This window comes from Heterodontus francisci, chromosome 6, assembly GCF_036365525.1.
Source record: "Heterodontus francisci isolate sHetFra1 chromosome 6, sHetFra1.hap1, whole genome shotgun sequence".
NCBI lineage: Eukaryota > Metazoa > Chordata > Chondrichthyes > Heterodontiformes > Heterodontidae > Heterodontus > Heterodontus francisci.
The window spans coordinates 31,355,552-31,369,405 of NC_090376.1; the positions used below are offsets into that span (position 1 = coordinate 31,355,552).

A 13,854-nucleotide genomic window follows, 5' to 3' on the forward strand; every position below is an offset into this window, starting at 1 on the left:
TAAAGAGTTGGGAGTTTTTAAAAATTCTTGCATGGATGGGAGTGTCACTGGCAAAGCCAACATTTGTTGCCCATCCCCAATTGCTCGAGAAGGTAGTGGTGAGCAGTCTTCTTGAACCACTGCAGTTCATATGGTGTAGGCACACCCAAGGTGCTGTCAGGTAGGAAATCGCAGGTTTTTGACCCAGCAACAGCGAAAGAATGGAAATATAGTGCCAACTCAGGATGGCGTCTGATTTGGAGGGGAGTTTTCAGGTGGTGGTGTTCCCATGCATCTGGTGCCCTTGTCCTTCTACGTGTCATCATGGGTTTTGAAGGTGCTGTTGAAGGAGGCTTGGTGAGTTGCATCTTATAGTTCGTACATACTGCTGCCACTGTATAACAATGGTGGAGGGACTGAATGTTTAAAGGTGTTGGATGGGGTGCCGTTCAAGCAGGCTGCTTTGTCCTGGATGGTGTCATGTTTCTTGAGTGTTTTGGAGCTGCACTTGTCCAGGTAAGTGGAGAGTATTCCATCACACTCCCGACTTGTGCCTTGTAGATGGTGGACAGGCTTTGAAGAGTCAGGTGAGTTACTTGTAAAATTCCGAGCCTCTGACCTGCTCTTGCAGCCACAATATTTATATGGCTGTCCAATTAAGTTTCTGGTCAACGGTAACCCCCAGGATGTTGATGGGGATTCAGCAATATTAATACCGTTGAACATCAAGGGAAGATGGTTAGATTTTCTCTTGTTGGAGATGGTCATTGCCTGGCACTTGTGCAGCATGAATGCTACTTGCCACTTATGAGCCCAAGCCTTAATGTTGTCCAGGTCTTGTCACACGCTGGCAAACACTGCTTCAGTATGAGAAGAGTCTCGAATGGTACTGAACACTGCAATCATCAGTGAACATCCCCACTTCCAACCTTATGATTGGAATGGGAAGGGAGGATGGTCACTAATGAAGCAGCTAAAGATGGCTGGGCCTAGGACACTACTTTAAGGAACTCCTGCAGTGATGCCCTGAGGTGGAGAATGATTGGCCTCCAACATCTACAACCATTTTTAGTTCGAATTATAGACAGCTACATACTGGAACTTTCTCCAGCTGACTGGTAATATGCTCAACAGAAAGAGGGAAGCATGAGCTTATGAGTTGTATGAAATTCTGACACCACTATGACCAAAAATCTGAAAAATAGATGAGAAGATAGCATAGGTACAATGGCAAAAAATCCCTTCCTGTGCTATAATTTCTATTATTCTAGCCTTATCCCAATGTAATGGATTCACCGACTCATCTGGCCAAAACAATAACATCTTCTGCAATAGGTTTAATTTCTGTGTAGCCACATGCTCAGAAGGTTATATGAATTTATACAGTACAAAATCAAGGGCTGGATTGTGTGGAGGAGATGAGGCTCAAGGCGCTGGGACGAAAAGGGAGGGGGAACCACTCTCACTTGTCTGCTAATACTTGAGACTGCTTCTCTCAAATCTGCACCGGAAGTCCTCCCTCATCGACAAATCATAGAGTCATAGAGTCATACAGCACAGAAACAGGTCCTTCAACCATGTCTGTGCCGGCAATCAAGCACCTAACTATTCTAGTCCAATTTTCCAGCACTTGGCCCGTAGCCTTGTATGCTATGGCATTTCAAGTGCTCATCTAAACACTTCTTAAATGTTGTGAGGGTTCCTGCCTCTACCACCCCTTCAGGCAGTATATTCCAGATTCCAACCAACCACTAGGTTAAAAATATTTTTTTCCTCAAATCCCCTCTAGACCTCCTGGCCCTTCCCTTAAATCTATGCCCCCTGGTTATTGACCCCTCCACTAAGGGAAAAAGTCCCTTCCTATCTAACCTATCAATGCCCCTCAATTTTGTATACCTCAATCAGGACCCCCCGCATCCTTCTCTGTTCTAAGGAAAACAACCCTCGCCTTTTCAGTCTCTCTTCTGAAATGCTCCAGCCCAGGAAACATCCTGGCGAATCTCCTCTGCACCCTCTCCAGTGCAATTATATCCTTCCTATAGTGTGGTGCCCAGAACTGTACACAGTACTCCAGCTGTGGCCTAACTAGCATTTTATACAGCTCCATCATAACCTCCCTGCTCTTATATTCTATGCCTTGGCTAATAAAGGCAAGTATCCCATATGCCTTCCTAACCACCTTATCTACCCGTGCTGCTGCCTTCAGTGATCTATGGACAAGTACACCAAGGTCCCTCTGACCTGCTGTACTTCCTAGGGTCCTACCATTCATTGTATATTTCCTTGCCTTGTTAGTCCTCCCAAAATGCATCACCTCACACTTCTCAGGATTAAATTCCATTTGCCACAGCTCCGCCCATCTTACCATTTCATCTATATCGTCCTGTAATCTAAGGCTTTCCTCCTCGCTATTTACGACACCACCAATTTTCATGTCATCTGCGAACTTATTTGTCATACCTCCTATATTCACGTCTAAATCATTAATGTGCACTACAAACAGCAAGGGTCCCAGCACCGATCCCCGTGGTACACCACTGGTCACAGGCTTCCACCTGCAAAAACAACCCTCAACCATTACCTTCTGCCTCCTGCCACTAAGCCAGTTTTGGATCCAATTTGCCAAATTGCCCTGGATCCCATGGGCTCTTACCTTCTTAACCAATCTCCCATGCGGGACCTTATTAAAAGCCTTACTCAAGTCCATGTAGACTACATGAACTGCTTTACCCTCATCTACACATCTAGTCACCTCCTCAAAAAATTCAATCAAGTTAGTTTGACACGATCTCCCCCTGACAAAGCCGTGCTGATTATTCCTGATTAATCTCTGCCTCTCCAAGTGGAGATTAATCCTGTCCCTCAGAATTTTTTCCAATAGTTTCCCAACCACTGATATTAGACTTACTGGCCTGCAATTACTTAGTCTATCCCTACTACCCCTCTTGAATAATGGTACCACATTCGCTGTCCTCCAGTCCTCTGGCACCTCACCTGTGGCCACAGAGGATCTGAAAATTTGTGTTAGAGCCCCTGCTATCACCTCCCTTGCCTCACAGAACAGCCTGGGATACATCTCATCTGGGCCTGGGGATTTATCCACTTTTAAGCCTGCTAAAACATCTAATACTTCCTCCCTTTCAATCTTAATATGTTCAAGTATATCACAATCCCTCTCCCTGATCTCTACACCTACATCATCGTTCTCCACAGTGAACACAGATGAAAAGTAATCATTTAAAACCTCACTTATGTCCTCCGCTCCACACACAGATTGCCACTTTGGTCCCCAATGGGCCCCTTCCCCTGGTTATCCTCTTGCCCTTAATATACTTATAAAATGTCTTAGGATTTTCCTTTATCTTCTGCTTCTCTTTCCACAGATGCTGCCAGACCTGCTGAGTGATTCCAGCATTTCTTGCATTTATTTCAGATTTCCAGCATCCGCAGTATTTTGCTTTTATTTTCCTTTATCTTGCCCACCAATGTTATTTCGTGTCCCCTCTTCTCTCTCCTAATTAATTTTTTAGGTACCCCTTCCTACACTTTCTATACTCCTCTAATGCCTCCGCTGTTTTCAGCTCTCTGAATCTGCCATAAGCCTCCTTTTTTTCCCCTGATCCAATACTCGATATCCCTTGACATCCAGGGTTCCCTGGACTTGATGGTCCTACCCTTCACCTTAACAGGTACATGTTGGCTGTGAACCCTCACTGGCCTGATGTAGACTTTCCTACAAGTAGCTGCTCCCAGTCCACTTTGGCCAGATCCTGTTTTATCAAATTGAAATCAGCCTTCCCCCAATTCAGAACCTTTATTTCTGACCTGTCTTTGTCCTTTTCCATAACTACCTTAAATCTTAGAGTTATGGTCACTATCCCCGAAATGCTCCCCCACTGATACTTCTATCACTCGTCCAGCTTCATTCCCTAGGGTTAGGTCCAATACTGCCCCTTCTGTTGTAGGATTTTCTACATACTGGCTCAAAAAGCTCTCCTGTATGCATTTTAAGAATTCCCCCCCCTTTAAGCCTTTTTTACTATGACTATCCCAGTTGATATTGGGCAAGTTGAAATCCCCTACTATTATTACCCTATTATTTTTACACCTCTCTGAGATTTGCCTACATATCTGCTCCTCTATCTCTCCCTGACTATTTGGAGGCCTGTAGCACACTCCCAGCCAAGTGATTGCCCCCTTTTTGTTTTTAAGTTCTACCCATATGGCCTTATTTGAGGAACCTTCTAAGATATCATCCCTCCTTACTGCAGTAATTAACTCCTTGATCAACAGTGCAATGCCACCTCCTCTTTAATCCCCTCCCCTATCACGCCTGAAAATTCTATACCCTGGAATATTGAGCTGCCAGTCCTGTCCCTCCCTCAACCATGTCTCTGTGATAGCAATAATATCATAATCCCAAGTGCTAATCAATGTCATCAATTCATCTGCCTTATTAGTAAGACTCCTTGCATTAAATTAAATGCAATCCAGGCTTGCATTTTTCACTTGTACCTTAACAGGTCTATATTTGCTCTGCCTTCCAGACTGACTCAGTTTCTCTTCTATATTTGGCTGCGCCTCACCCCCTACTGCACCTCCACTCTGTATCCCATTCCCCTGCCAAATTAGTTTAAACCCCCTCCCCCCTACAGCACTAGCAAACCTCCCAGCAAGGATGTTGGTCCCATTCCGGTTCAGGTGCAACCTGTCCAACTTGTGCAGGTCCCACTTTTGCCAGAAACAGACCCAGTGATCCAGGAACCTAAAGCCCTCCCTCCTGCAAGTTGAGCCTTATATCACTAAAACGCACAATGTTCACAACATGTCCAGCAATCAGCAATGTGAGCCTTGTGTCAATGGATAAAACACACAAAGTTCATAAAATGGCCAATTTCACAGAGGACTCAAAATTTCTCAGTCCATGACGCATTATTCACAGCCGTGAATTTGGTAGGGCCCTAATGATAAGGTGGCTGGGCTCAGTAGTAGCCTTCTTGTCTATGAGTCCGAAGGTTGCAGGTTCAAGTCCTGCAGCAGAGACCCAAGCACATAATCTATGCCGACACTCCAGTGTAGTCCTGAGGGAGTGCTGCACTGTCAGAGATGCCATCCTTTGGGCAAGATGTTAAATAGCGGTCCCGACTAATTTCTGAGATGAATGTAAAAGATGAGCAGGGGAATTCTCCCGGTGTCCTGGCCAACATTTCTATCAACCAGCACCACCAAGACAGTTATCTGGTTATTATCTCACTGCTGTTCATAAATTGGTTGCTGTGCTTCCCTACATTAGATTACAACAGTGACTACACTTTAAAAGCACTTCAGTAGCTGTAAAATGCTTTGGGATGTCTTGTGATCATGAAAAGCATCATATCGCTGCAGGTTTGTCCTTTCCTTCGAGCATACTTGCTTTACTCTATGTTTATAGGAATACTCTTATTGCTAAAGCTAACTCCCGAGTTAACTTTCTCAATAATCCTGAGTTTTTTTGTGTTGAATTAAATTCAGCGCAGAACCTTCAAGCTGGTCTTGCATGTTACATCACAAAATGTTTGTGATTACTTTAATTCTTATTTCGTACAATTTGATTATACGGTTGTTCTGACGGTATTTAGTATAACTCTTCCCAACAATAATGTGAAGAAGTGGTTTGGGACCATGCAACAATACCTAACTGTTTGCATCTGGACATTGGCATAATGTTTTTTTTTAAGAGATACAGCACTGAAACAGGCCCTTCGGCCCACCGAGTCTGTGCCGACCATCAACCACCCACTTATACTAATCCTACCCTAATTCCATATTCCTACCACATCCCCACCTGTTCCTATATTTCCCTACCACCTACCTATACTAGGGGCAATTTATAATGGCCAATTAACCTATCACCCTGCAAGTCTTTGGCATGTGGGAGGAAACCGGAGCACCCGGAGGAAACCCACGCAGACACAGGGAGAACTTGCAAACTCCACACAGGCAGTACCCAGATTTGAACCCGGGTCGCTGGAGCTGTGAGGCTGCGGTGCTAACCACTGCGCCACTGTGCCGCCCTAAAAATGCACTGTTTTGCTAAGATCACACCTTATCCTCTGAAGGGCAATTTTAAAGACAAAACATTTTACAATGGAATTTTGCGTCAGTAAAAGTCTTATGTTCTCAGTTACATTGGATTTCTGTATCTGTGAGCTTTGTGGTTATTTTACCAGCTTGACAACTTGCAAATAATTTCATTTATATTTTTCAGTTGAAAAGGCACTCCTAATATACTGTAGGTGTGGGTATATTTACTATTTTAGCATCAAATTTTACTTCCAATCCTTATTCTGTGGGTGAAAAAAAATGCAAGGAAGCACTTGATGGGCGAAATGTCTTCAAAAGGATCAAAAGAAAGCCTCCAAAGCTTTGTACTAGAATTTTCACTTTTTAAAAATTAACATTTGAAGTTATGCGTTTTCCTTGTGCACATTTATGCTAAATTCTGCTGGTGTATGCTGATTTATGTTCGAGTCTATGCTAGCAATACCAGCAGAAAATTTCCGTGCAAGTACCTGCCGGAAAGATCGGCATATTAACAGGCCTAAATTGCGATGTTACTTGCCAATTCTGCTGTTTGAAGAAATTTCCGGCCAATGACAACTGACTTTTATTCTTTTGTTCTCATCTATAATTATTTTTCATATCTAGTGTGGTGGCAATTCATATTGATGACTCTTAGAAACTTCATCAGCGTTATAGAACACAGATGAAAAGTATTGGGTGCCTGGAAAGCGTTGCCAGCGGAGGTGGTAGACGCAGGCACGATAGCATCTTTTAAGATGTATCTAGACAGATACATGAATGGGCAGGAAGCAAAGAGATACAGACCCTCAGAAAACAGGCGACATGTTTAGATAGAGGATCTGGATCGGCGCAGGCTTGGAGGGCCGAAGGGCCTGTTCCTGTGCTGTAATTTTCTTTGTTCAATTTTTGGCTTGGTGACCTCAATATCTGTGGATATAGATATTTTCAAAAAATATTGTAGTTCTGGTGGACTCTGGAGGCTCAGTAAGTAAATAGATTCGCTGATGTGATGGTGAGCTATTTAACACAAGGCGGTCTCAGCTTCAATACCTGCTCTGTGTTGAGTAGTCGCATTGGGGTGATAGCAAATTTGTCTCAAAAGGAAACAGTACATAGCGTTTACAATGTAGAAACAGGCCATTTGGCCTAACTCATAACTGCCTGTGTTTATGCTCCACATAAGCCACCTCCTAACCTACACTCTCTCACCCTATCAGCATATTCTTCTATTCCTTTCTGCTTTATGTACTTAACTAACTTCCTCTGAAACACACCTATGCAATTCTCCTCAACTATGCCAAGTCCTACATTCTAACCACTCTCTGGCTGAAGAAGTTTCCAGCACATATTTTTCCCAAACGTGCTATGTAACCAGGCCTACCTAACTTGAATTTCCTTGTGTTCATTCGTGTACACTATTTGTGTGCAACTCTGAACCTATCACTTCTATTTCCATTTTTACTCCTCCGAGACCCTTTTTCCTGTCGTCATGCCTCATTTAGGTATTCTGCCCTCTCAAATACCTAACACAACCCTTCAGCACTCCTAGACCTTCCTGCTCACCTGTCACCATCCCAGGCTTGACTCCCTTTGGTGTTTCTCTTGGCATCCTCCAAAGGGCCCTTGGAGACACTTGTTTCTCCCACCTTAAGTGCTGCTTTATTCTACCTTCTCGCCAACCTTCCCACCCAGTGTGCATACTGGAGGCTAATCTTTACAACATCCCTTCCCGTCTCACTCACCCCTCCCAATGCAGATCCTGTGGAATCAGATAGCAGATCAGTGATCACTACCCCTCTCTGCATCTCCCTCGGGAATGCCCGTTCACTTGTGGACAAAGCTCTTGCCATCCATCAGCTTACTGTGGAAGACTGCATCAACATTATGATGTTGGCGGACACCTGGTTGAGGGGTGATGACACCTTTCCCCTTAATGAAATCTTCCACCCTGGCTATTCCTTCCACCACCTGCCTCGCCTAAATCATCATGGTGGCAGTGTGGCTCTTATCACCAAATTAAACCCTAGTCTGTGCCCATACTTCTGAGCTTCTCACATTGTTCCATACCCCTGAATCATTTAAAATCCTCATCTCTGTTGCCCACCTAAGTACCATGCCAGATTTTTCACTGAGATATCTTCAGTGTTTTCCTCCTTCCTCCCTCAGCCTCTGCACTGAGCTACTTTGCATCCTTGGTGATTTCAGCCTCCATCTATGCCTTTGTCATCTGTCGAGTTCACTATTCCAATATTCCCCTGGCTGGACTTCCATTTCCCACCCTCCACAAATTTGAGTACATTCAAAACTCTGCTGCCCATTTCCTAACTCGCACCAAGTCCCGTTGCTCATTGACCTATGTTGGCTCCCAGTCCAGCAACTCCTCAATATTAACATTCTCATCCCTGTTTTCAGATCCCTCCATGACTTTGATTCTCCCTATCTCTGTAATCTCCTCTAACCCTCTGCGTTCGCTGTAATCCTCTAATTCTGGCCTCTTCAGCATCCTCGATTTTAACTGCTCCACCATACCTTCAACTACCTAAGCCCAAAGCTCTAATTCCCTCCCTAAACCTCTCCATTTATCTACTTTTCTTTCCTCCCCAAAAAGGCTCCTTAAAACCTACATCTTTGACCAAGCTTTTGGTCATCTGCCCTAATATCTACTTATCTGACTTGGTATCCAATTTTGTTCAATAATGCTTCCGTAAAACAGTTTAGACATTTTACTATGATAAGGGAACTATATAAATGAAACTTGTTGCTGAATTCTTTTTTTGTTATGGACTCCCCACAAATGTAAATATCTTCACTACATCTATCCTACCAAACCCCTTTATAATTTTAAGGCCTCTATCAGGTCACCCCTTGAATTTCACTTTTTTGGGAAAAGAGCCCCAGTCTGTTCAATCTTTCCTGATAGCCTCTCAGTTCTGTTATCACTCAAGTGAATCTTTTCTGCACCTTGCTCCAGTGTCTCTATATCTTTTTCGTAATATGAATACCAGAACTGTGCACAGTACTCCAATGTAGTTCACACAATATTCTACACAATTAACATAACCTTGCTGCTTGGCATTTCATTCCTCTAGAAAATAAGTGTTTTATTTGCATTTTACAGACTTATTAACCTGCATTGCTACCTTTAATGATTTGTGAATCTGTACCCCTAGATCACTTTATTCCTCTAGCCCATTTAATTTTTCCAAGAAGCCTGTGGCCTCCTCATTCCTCCTACCAAAATGCGCCATGAGGCATTTGTAGTCTTGCTCACTACGATATAAATGGGAAAAGAATGTTAGGAAAAAGTTATTGTCAGCTATTCTTGCTGCAGATTACAGTGGTGCAATTTGTAACAATGCAATGGAAGATAAAACATCTTTTCAAAGCAGCAACATAAAAGCAATGTGGTTGTGTCTTGACTGTGAATGCTGGGACCATCTTAATGTTATTGAGGCCTTCTCTTTTGAATGCAGTGTGGTTGCTAGGTAACTTTTGTTGCTTAGCGCAAGACTCCCTAAAGTAGCTTATTTAAACTCTTAATGGTTAAGCCATGAGAATGCTCTGTTTACCCAGTATCATGCCTTGTAAAAGTGGTTAGCTAGCAGCTGAAAAATGCAGCTCATGATCAATAGATTCCAACCATGAGGTAATACCTATGAAATAAAAAGACATGGAAGCTAGATTTCAGATTAATTACTGCAACTTAAAACACACTCAAACATCATAATTCAATTAAAAATATTGCTGGCAACCTCACCACTTCATAGTTGAGGAAGAATCCCCATGTGCCACAATTAACAATCACCAATTCAATGATATTATGATTGACAAAGAAATTCCAACAAGCAAAGCTTCTTCCTAGCACACCTTGCGACACCTCAAATGAAAGGAGCATCCATGAGTCCACTGAGAAAGTGATAAAGGGCCATTAAGATATTAATAGCACTTTTCCAGGGACATACAGGAAAGAATAGTGTTCTTTAAGGTAGGAAATCACAGGTAGGAGGCAGAGAGAAGTCAATGGAAGAATAACCACATATGGACAGTGGGGAGAGTGTGCTCTCTGTTTCCAACAAACATGGTGTAAAGAAAGGTAGATTTACATCTCTCAAGTGCCATTTTATCCTCATGATATGCTAGAGCATATCACAACCAATTAATCACTTTTGAAGAATAGTGACTCTTGCACTGTAGACAAAGTTTGCATACAGTAAGTTCCCACAAACACTAAAGAAAATTACCTGATCAGTTTTTTGCTAGTACTGGTTGATAGAGCAGTGTTGAGTACTGCCTACAATGCAGCCTGCTCTCTTTTGCATTGAATTGTGAGCTAAGATAAAGACCTCACTTTTAAAAAAAAACAAATTTTTAGTACAGTATGCAGCTTATATGCCACTAATGCACTAGCCATCATTTTCCCCTTTTTCTTTATGACAGTTTGTCCATTTGCATAGAGTGACAGTGCCAACTGCCCCCAGGAATTTCCTGCTTTTACACCACTGCTGCATGTGAAGTAGTTAGACCAATCTTAAACGATGACAGGAGCTCTCACCAGGCAGCTGATTCAGACAAAAATGAAAGTTTGAAGAATCCTCAAACTTTGTTGATTTCTGGGTTCACTTTTTTTCAACCGTCTGCCGCTCCCCCCTACCATTTTGCACATTGAGATTTAGTTGCCCCCCTTGCAACGCTAGTCTCAATCTATCCCACATTTTCAGACCACTCCCCCCATATGCAGAATGACTCCTTACAGAGGAGGAGGAGGAACAGCAACATACACAGGCAAGGTGAATAAGGCAGCAAGCAGAAGACAATGATGAGTGCCAGAAGCATCTTCCGCCAGAATTAAAATCAAAGGCTATGTCACTCTGGGCTGCTCCTGTGCATCTTTAATAGTTACTTTTAAGTGCTAGTGTCCTAGGCTAACTGTGCTGTGATAGTGTGGGAGAAGAGCAAACTATTAAAATACTTGAGATAGGTTATTAGCTTAGCAAAATAAATCAAAGCACTCCCCCCACCCCCCAAAAAAGAGAAAAAATTATACTACCACACAAGATGGGCTCATGGTCAATTTAGCAGAAGAAGTGAAGCTCTGTTTTGAAAACTAAAATTAAACTTCCGAAACAACTTGGCACTTACTCTATTCAAGAAATAAAGTGACACCACCATTCCTTTAATAATTTTAGTATTTAACCCCTATAGTTTGACAACAGATAAGTTTACAACATCCACAACTCATTACAATACAGGCATCATAGAATGGTATGCAAGAGCAACTCACCTAGTCCCACTCCCCGCCATTTCCCTGAGGCCCTGCAAACTTTTTCTCTTCCAATTCTCTCTTGAAGGCCTCAATTCAATCTGCCTCCACCACACTCTCAGGCAGTGCATTCCAGACCAGACCCTAACCACTCACTGCTTAATTGTTTTTCATGTCGCTGTTGCTTCTTTTGCCCATCATCTTAAATCAGTGTCCTCTGGTTCTGAATCCTTCTGTCAACGGAAACGGTTGCTCCCTATCTACTTTATCCAAACCCCGCGTGATTTTGAACAACTCTTAGCAAATCGCCTCTTAACCTTCTCTTCTCCAAGGAGAACAGCCCCAGCTTCTCCAATCTATTCACTTAACTGAAGTTCCTCATCGCTGGAACCATTCTCGTGAAGTTTTTCTGCACCCTCTAGGAGTGAGTAATGAAAGTTCAGATTTGAAAAGAAAGGACAACCATTTTTAAAAATTGCAATGCAATCTCATTACCACCACGTTCTTTGGGAATCTCTAATACAGCGATCAGAACATAGTTTATGCAGCCAGCCAGCCAGCACTGATGCAAAGGCACTGATTCACGCTCACATGTAGAATATCCTCCGATCCAGTAACACAGTTGGACCTGATCAGCAGCCTCCGCTCCACTCCGACCGACTCACTCCTTTTTATTTTGACGGAACGTTCACCAGCTGAATGAAATCTCAAAGATTGCACCAGAGCAATGCTGTGTCTCTCTAAGCAAACTTCCGGGTCTCCTCTGCGCTGGCATCATGCACCGTCAAATAAAATGTCAAGACAAAAAAACCTTTCAGAGTTTAGGCACGGGGGGCGGCTGTGGTAACAGCTCCCTCTGTGTCCAAAACTCATTCTCCCCCACCATCCTATACCAATTGCACAACAGTGAAAATACTGCCAAAAGGCATGTTTGTTGTATTAATCTCAAATTCGACCCCCTTTGCAGATTTCAGGAGGAGCAACGTGTGGTGCATTTTAAGGCTTTATAGCACTTTCCGAAAAAAGTGTTTTGCTGTGGCCGCACAAGCTTTGTGAAATATGAATGAAAAAATGGCCTGGAGTTAGGGACGAGACTGAGCTTCCACACCGGCTCCTACAAGCAGTCGTGCAGCTTCAAGGAAAACGAGTTATTTATAGGCTATGAACACCAAACTCTGGGTTAGATTGCTGCCCGCAAATATTGCCAGTTCACATGTTGGAGTAAACATTTAGTGCATTTAAAAGATAACCACAGCCCGCCCAATCTCTTATTTCCACCCTGAGGTTTCAAACATTGCCAATAAATAAATAGTGGAAGATGACGGAACTCCACTTACACTTATATCTCCTTCCGGCTGCTGTAGAGGTCTTTGCTTCTGCTTATCTTTTTTTTGCTCAGCTTTAATTTAACATTTGAAGCGAAAAGCGTGCGTACCAAGAACATGCTGTTTTGCCTCGCTGATGGGAGGAGGCGCTTCCTTAGCTACCAGCCTATCACCAACCTTCAATTGCAAAGGATTGTGAAACTGCTATCTGCATGTTAAATAAAATTTACTATGGGAACCGACTGTGATTGCCATCTTTTTCACAAGAGTACAGAGAGGGCATCATTGGTTTGGCTTGGTGGTTGGATATGGTACAAAAAATCTCAGATTGGAAACTTTCAATTAAAGGAAGTGTGCATGTGGATTTGAGTCCTACAAATCTATTAGCCTTCTCTAGTGTCTCTTGCCACAATTTACATTGGCTTGTGCCATCATCTCTGGAATGTATTTTTTACAGATTTTTATGAATAAAGTATATTTTGTAAATTTAAAAAAAAATTGTTACATCTCACCCCCTCCGCACAATGCCCCTGCGGTGGCTGTGCTGGGGAAGAGATGGTTGCCCATCTCCTTCTGGAATGTGTCTTTGCAAAGCAGGTGTGGAAAGAGATGCAGTGGTTTTTGTCGAGGTTCATCCCAAGCAGCTCTGTGCTCTACGGGCTGTTCCCAGGGACACACACCGAGACAAACATCAACTGCTGCTGGAGGACTGTCAATTCAGTGAAAGATGCCTTTTGGTCTGCCCGAAAATTGCTGGTCTTCCAGCGCAAAGAGTTGTCCATGACTGAATGTTGCAGACTGGAACATTCCAAGGTCCAGGACTACGTGCTGAGGGACGCGCTAAAGCTTGGGGCAGCCGCAGCAAAAGCTCAATGGGGAAAGACCACAGTGTAAGGTCCCCCCACCAAGCTGAACGGAGGGGCTGGATCCGTGGGAAACCCCTCGAACTATATCGGAAAAATTTTGTGTGCTGTAAAATGTAAAAATGTATCTGGCATGACAAATGAAATGGAAGGCAACTCATGATTGTATTGAAGGAAACTGATCTCCTTTGCACTGTTTGTATTTTTTGACTTAGTGCCGTTTGAAACTGTTTGGTCATGTATTTTTTACAGATTTTTATGAATAAAGTATATTTTGGAAAACAAAAATCATCTCTCTGGCCAATCAATCAATTACTATGGCTAATAAGGTCCTCATGGAGTCAGAAACAGGACAGAATCACAG

General features: G+C 43.0%; 1 protein-coding gene across 4 annotated transcripts in view; it reads right to left on the reverse strand.

Moving 5' to 3' along the window:
* The window catches only part of slc25a15a (solute carrier family 25 member 15a), a 37,234-nt gene extending 24,460 nt beyond the window's left edge, over window positions 1-12,774 (reverse strand). Inside the window, exon 1 of one of the 4 annotated variants that reach the window (XM_068033433.1) lies at window positions 12,640-12,774. The gene's annotated coding sequence lies outside the window, so the exon portion shown is untranslated. Of the gene's footprint in view, window positions 1-11,323; window positions 11,777-11,797; window positions 12,130-12,639 lie in introns of those variants that run through there. The other 3 variants (XM_068033432.1, XM_068033434.1, XM_068033435.1) reach the window with 3 other exon arrangements.
* Window positions 12,775-13,854: the final 1,080 nt, after the last annotated feature.